General features: G+C 40.2%; 1 protein-coding gene across 2 annotated transcripts in view; it reads right to left on the bottom strand.

Moving 5' to 3' along the window:
- Nucleotides 1-6,702, bottom strand: part of PIGK (phosphatidylinositol glycan anchor biosynthesis class K) — a 116,911-nt gene that overhangs the window by 31,017 nt on the left and 79,192 nt on the right. The gene's annotated exons all lie outside the window — the stretch shown is intronic.

Genomic DNA, 6,702 nt, shown 5'->3' with positions numbered 1-6,702 from the left:
AGGGCAGAAGAATTAGAGTAGTCAGAGTAATATGCATAATCACTGGGTGATTTTTGAGAAATAACTCCGCTGATTATGCAAATCCCTAAACTCTGATTGGCTAGCTGTCATTATTAGCCCACTAGGACATAAGGATCTGCATCCAGTATAGTTATTAAGAAATAACCATACAGTGATTATGCAAATCTGATATCCACAACCAGAGTGCAGAGAATTGCACAACTGAGAAAAAACCCTCTAGTTTTCCATCAGCAGCTGTTACAGCATTCATGCACTCTGCCTGGTTGAGACAATACCATTTGATTGGAACTGCACAGAAACTGTTAGTATCTCTGCTATAAACTAAGGTAATAGAATCCTTGCTTTTCATACCCTCGGACAACTGTGGATATACTTTATGGCACTGATGTTCTTTATACCTCAATGGGGATGGGGTTCACTTACACCAACTATGGCTTTGATCCTTGCAAGGTGTGCAGCAGGAAGTGAGATGTTGTCATAGTCCAGATCAAGTCTCAGTAGAGACTATGAGTGGGCATATAGCCAAGGGTCCTCTATGGCATGGAGAACCAAATCCACAAAGTGAAAATCTCAAACTACTTGTGCATCCAATCCCTTACTCTCTCACGTCCACAGGTCAAGAGAGGGGTAGGCTGTGGTGGAAAATTGATTTGCCTGACGAGACAGGCCAAAGTGCAGTCCTCAGGAAACCAAATCAGGTTCTTAGTTATGTGCGCCCCTCTTTGGGCTTTCTAGTACACACATATGCCATACCATACTATACCTAGCCATCAGGACTACACACAAACTTTGCTATTTCTTTCCTAGAGATCAGACTTCTTAATCATGCGAGCCTCTGTTGTTTGCATGCTTTTATACAAACTGGATAAAAGTAAAGGTTCTCTGATCTTGAAGGAAGTTGCAGCAACCAAAATGTTGATACTCCTGTTTGAAAAAAATCTCCCAAGACACATTTTAGTAAAGCAGAACTTCACTAACTTGTGCTAATAACTGATCTGTGAATAACCACAGTGAATCAACAAATTTTGAGAATTAGCAAGTTAGTGAATAAAACAATTTAGAAAGGATAGTTCATAACAAATTTACTTTGCTCATTTGGCATGTGCAGTCCAATTTTCATTATTTATGATACTACACTGTACCAGTAAACCTACTGTATAATATTTTATAAAATGCATGAGGTCTTACTAGGATGAGAGCTCCTTATGGCTCCATACTCACAGATCTTTCCTGACAAGAATGGAGAGGGGTGGGGGGCTTGTTTTTATAAACTCTGTGAATTATGGAACATGCAGGTTAGTGAAGTAACTAAGTTATGGGCCCATGGATGGATGGATTTCTCTCTCACTTTTTGTCTGCCGGTGGGGAGGGGAGAGGGGGGAGTTGTATGTATGTTTTACAAAAGCCTCTCTAGACATTTTGCTCCCAGTTCCCTTCCCTTCTGATCGACCTTAGAGCTGTTCAATTTGATAAATAGTTTGTTACAGAACAGTCCTATTTTTCTAATGGCATTCTGATACATTTATTATAACACCTGCATCCTTGGCTCTGCTCTGAGGGAGCCAAGATAGAGCTACTGTTATGGTCTCAGTTGAGAGCTGTGTATATGTTGTGATATTAAGCGTGTCTATTATGGGTGTCATTCCCCTTAACTCAAAAAGTGTGCAACCTTCCGACAAGCTCCTAGGCATTATGGTAATACATATAAATAGTAAAATAATTAATAACAACCACCATCATCACAGGAAAGTATTTCCTTATTTAGTGTCTTCACTTAACATTCATACCATGTCTTTATCCAGGTTCAATTCAGAACAGGTTTCAAAGACCTATGAGCTGATGTACACTAGAAAAGTTGTACCACTATAACTATGTCAGTTGGGGGGAGTCATTTTTTACTTATACAGTTATAAGAGTATAAGTCCTAGTGCAGACAGAGTCATACCACTGTAAATGTACCTTACATTATTAGAGCTTATTTCACTTTTGAGAGGCTGGCTCTTTTCTGCTTTTCTTCACTGGAGAGGGTAGAAAGGTGAAGGGCTGCCCTGCTTCCTCTTCTCCATTTCAGAGTGGAAGAAAAGACCAGGTTAGAAGAAATGGCACCTCCCACCAAGGTCATCCTGACTCTGCTTGTCCTCTTCACAGCGAGATCAAGCACTAGTACCTCCTCAGAAGAACCCCCTAAAGCAGAGCCTGGATGTATGCATCTATTCTGAGAGAAGATGGACATCAGGAAAAAAATAACTGGACTCTGCTGTGAAAAACTACTTATCTTATTGAGCCCCTCAGGGATTTGTGAGTTGATGGAAGTGTGCTTGATCAGAGATGATGTATTTTTTGGACTATAATTTCACAAAATCCACTAGCTTCACCATTTAGTTCATTTATATTTCACACTTGGATCTTTATAAAATTAAAAGCTAATTTACTTTAATGCAAGCTTCTTTGTGCTTTTAAAATAATTCTATTATAAACACACAGACACTTAGAATTAATTAATTTTCCAACCAGCAATAGGCCTTTCTGTCCCAATTGAGCATGACAGCAGACTACTGCCAACAGTGTCAATACAAGCTAGCACACTAGCGTATAAAACAGTATTCCAGTATGCCCGACATCTGGTAATGAAGAGCATAAGGAGATTTTGATTCTCACGAAGGAGAGGGGAGAGAGACATGAAATCAGAGGAGAATTAGGAAACAGCAAGAGATATCAAAAGAATATCTTGAAAAAATTAAATTTGAAAGCAATTTCTGTATTGCTGCTGTGACTGCTCTTAGACAAGGGGAAGGGAGCAGAAGCCACAGAAAGTGAAGGTAATTCTAGTAAAATGTGTCAAGATATTTAGTAAGGAAGCAGATTTGTTATTTATATAATGTCGTGTGGGCACATGCTGTTTTGCAATAGGCAGCAAGTGCTAAAGAAAGAACTAAATCCCTATCACCAAGAGATGGCATATTACAATATGGGATAGGCACATTTTAATACTCATGAGTATGGCTAGATTCTCGTATAACACTGAGAACAACATGTAGTCACTACAGCTCATATGATTCACCCCAGAAAAGAGGGCTTCTGGGAAATTTTTAAGAGCTGGAAAGGATGGGACTTGGTAAACAGGACACGCCAGAATATGTGGTTGCTTTGAGACTGTAAAACACTGAATAGTTGTCTAGGCGATTGTGGGCCAGCAAGGGTAGACATTTGTTCTTTTGCCTAGAGTCACCAGCTTTGTTGGTCTACACTGACTGAGTAGCTGTTCCAGGCATAAGAGCAGCACGACAGAAGAAATGCTGCAAGTGACAACAAAGTCACTATGTGGTAGCAGAATGCAAAGAGTGTAGCAATGGCCTGAGACAGATATCTAGAGTGAAAGAGAAAACAGTGGGGGTGAAAATATTAATTTAAAATCTTGTCTGGCATCAATAGCTTTACTGTCTATAAATACATGAACAAGTTTGCATCTGGCAATAAAAACAACGCAAAATAACAGTACTTTATGCACCACATCAGAGAAAGTTATTAGGTTCCCCATTAAAGAGACTGAAATGGGCTATATCTGGTTTGAGTGAATAGTTTTTAAAATTGACCAATGAGAAATTTATGTACTATATCGAGACTAGAGAAGATTAAGAATTTAAACCTTAGTTTAATGCCATCTACCTGCTCCACCTGTTAAGTCCTAGCTTTACATGTTCTTAAACAGAACAGGTTTAGATGGTAAGAGTATCACTCAGCACCAACGATCATGCAAAGCACCAAACCATGGAAAGCATTACTCCTCCCTGGAGGTAGTACAATTAAACTCCACAATGGGTGCTAATCAAACTCTTCTTACCTTTCCAGGAGGTGAATGTTTCCCCTACAGATATGCTCAACTATATTATTTGACTAAAATGGGGGAATATTAAAAAGTAAAGTAAGTGTTTCAAAGAGATTTCTTACATAACTTCTCCTTTGCCCCTATCCATTTTCTCAGTTAGATAGATGAATATTCAGGTGATTTAAGAATATATTTCAGCACAAAACACTTTGTGCTGACATATTTTGTCTTAGGTAGTGCAAATATCATATACACATGCCAATCAGAACATGTGGTGTACCTCATCCAGTGCACTAAATGTTTCAGTTTTAACTATGTGGTGCACCTAGTACTCAACACAATTTCACTCACTTCCATTTCATTGTACCTTGGTAAACTGGACATCTGGCAGCTTACCTTGGGTGACCTTGCATGACTGTCTAGCAGAACGCTAACGTGTATGTTTTGTAGATCATTACTGTGGAGCTCTCAAAGTCACGTCTTCTAATGGACAAGCGATTAGTGCATATTCAAGGATGAGGTGAGGAGGGAGCTATGGCTACAATGGAAATATGCAGACATCTCATGATTCATGAATACTGCCAGGCATGCCAAGATCTGTTAATAGGGGAATTTGCTCCATGATACTTATAGGACCTCCTCCAGTAGTGGCATGGCATTAAAGATGTTTTAAAAAGAAGATAATCCGTAAAGCAATATGTAAACAATACATGCATCTTATCTAGACAATAATGAAAATGTATACCTGAGGCAGAAATGATCTTTGAAATCATGAAAAAAATTACTCTGAATGCTGCACAGGTAATCAGAGGGGTGTCACCTCCCTATACACCAATATCCCTCACAATGATGGCATTCTGCCTGCCTCAAATTTTTACAAGATAATGGACAACATTCAGATATCCACCCCAAACACATCGCCAAAATCATCCATTTAATCCTCACCCATAACAATTTCACATTTAACAACACACACTTTGTCCAAGTGTTTGGAACAGCTACGGGGATCGGATGCCTCCCCAATGTGTCAACCTCTTCATGGACCACCCTGAAGAAGACTTTCTGGACAAATGCACCACAAAAATCAATGATATACCTGAGATACCTCAATGATATTTTTATCTTCTACACTAGTGGTCTCCAAACTTTTTGAGCACGCACCCCCTGCCACGCCAAAACAAACAAACAAAAAACGCCGCTTGGACTCCCGCCCGAAGTGCTGAAGCAAATAAATAAATAAATAAAAATAAAACCGCTCCTCCTGCCATGCACCCCCAAGGATCCTCTTGCGCACCCCACTTTGGAGACCACTGTTCTACACAGCCAACCTAAATTCCCTCACAGATTTCCACCACAACTTCAACCACCATCACCCTCCATTAAACTCTCTCTAGAACACTCCCACACTAGCATCGACTTCCTGGACACCCCAATCAGGTTCAATAATGGAACCCTACAGACACTATTTACAAGAAACCCATGGGTCACCACACTTATCTTCATAAACCCAGTAACCATCCTCAACACATCAAGAAATCTGTTTATCTACAGCCAGGGACTCAGATACCACATAATATGCTCTGAGGCAGTGGTTCTCAACCTGTGGCCAATGTGACATCCTCAGGGACATACAGGTATTATTGGATGCAGCCCACAATGGTAAATAGGTTGAGAACCACTGCTCTGAGGAGAAAGTTCGAAATATACATCTTCACACACTTAAATTGCCTTTGTTAAGCAAGGACATTCCACCAGAGAAATAGATCACATCATGAAACAGGCCACCCAAATACCCTGAGAAAACATGCTTCAATATAGAAATAAGACCCTCTCCAACTGCACACCCCTAGTTGTCACTTACCACCCCACACTGGAATCCATGCGGGGTATCATCACACAACTACAACCCATATTCAGTGGGGACCACATCCTGAAAGAAATCTTTCCTAATCCTCTTCTTCTGGCCCTCAAAAAAACCCCTAACCTCATCATCAGAAGCAAGCTCTGACAGAGCAGGACATACCAACTCAAAGCAGAACCAGACTCTGCCAGAACAACAGATGCAAAACTTGTAGACATATCTCCACTGCTACGATGATCAACACCCCCCAACCAACGCATCTTTCAAGATCCATAGATCCTACACATGTCTATCACAACATGTGGTGTACCTCATCCAGTGCACTGAATGCTTCAGTATCAACTATGTTACTGGGGGTCATAGTGGATCACAAGCTAAATATGAGTCAACAGCGTAACACTATTGAAAAAAAAAGAAAAGAAAAAAAGCAAACATCATTCTGGGAGTACTAGCAGGGATGTTATAAGCAAGACACAAGAATTAATTCTTCCACTCTGCTCCACGCTCATTAGGCCCCAGTTAGAGTACTGTGTTCAGTTCTGAGCATCTCATCTCAGGAAAGATGTGGACAAATTGGAGAAAGTCCAGAGAAGAGCAACAAAAATGATTAAAGGTCTAGAAAACATAACATGAAGGAACATTGAAAAAATTCAATTTGTTTAGTCTGGAGAAGAGAAGACAGAGAGGACATGATAAAGTTTTTAAGTCATAAAAGGTTGTTATGGAAGTGGGGGGGGGGGAGGAATTGTTTTCCTTAACCTCTGAGGATAGGACAAGAAGCAATGGGCTTATACTGCAGCAAGGGCAGTTTAGGTTGGACATTAGGAAAAACTTTCTATCAGAGTGGTTAAGCCCTGGAATAAATTGCCTAGGGAGGTTATGGAATCTCCATCATTGGAGATTTTTTAAAAGCAGGTTAGACAAACACAGGGATGGTCTAGATAATACTTAGTCCTGCCATGAGTGCAGGGGACTGGACTAGATGACCTCTCAA

The sequence above is a fragment of the Trachemys scripta genome, chromosome 8 (genome assembly GCF_013100865.1).
Source record: "Trachemys scripta elegans isolate TJP31775 chromosome 8, CAS_Tse_1.0, whole genome shotgun sequence".
NCBI classification, from domain to species: domain Eukaryota; kingdom Metazoa; phylum Chordata; order Testudines; family Emydidae; genus Trachemys; species Trachemys scripta.
The sequence above is the reverse complement of the archived record's forward strand: the minus strand, read 5'-3'. Positions and strand labels throughout refer to the sequence as shown.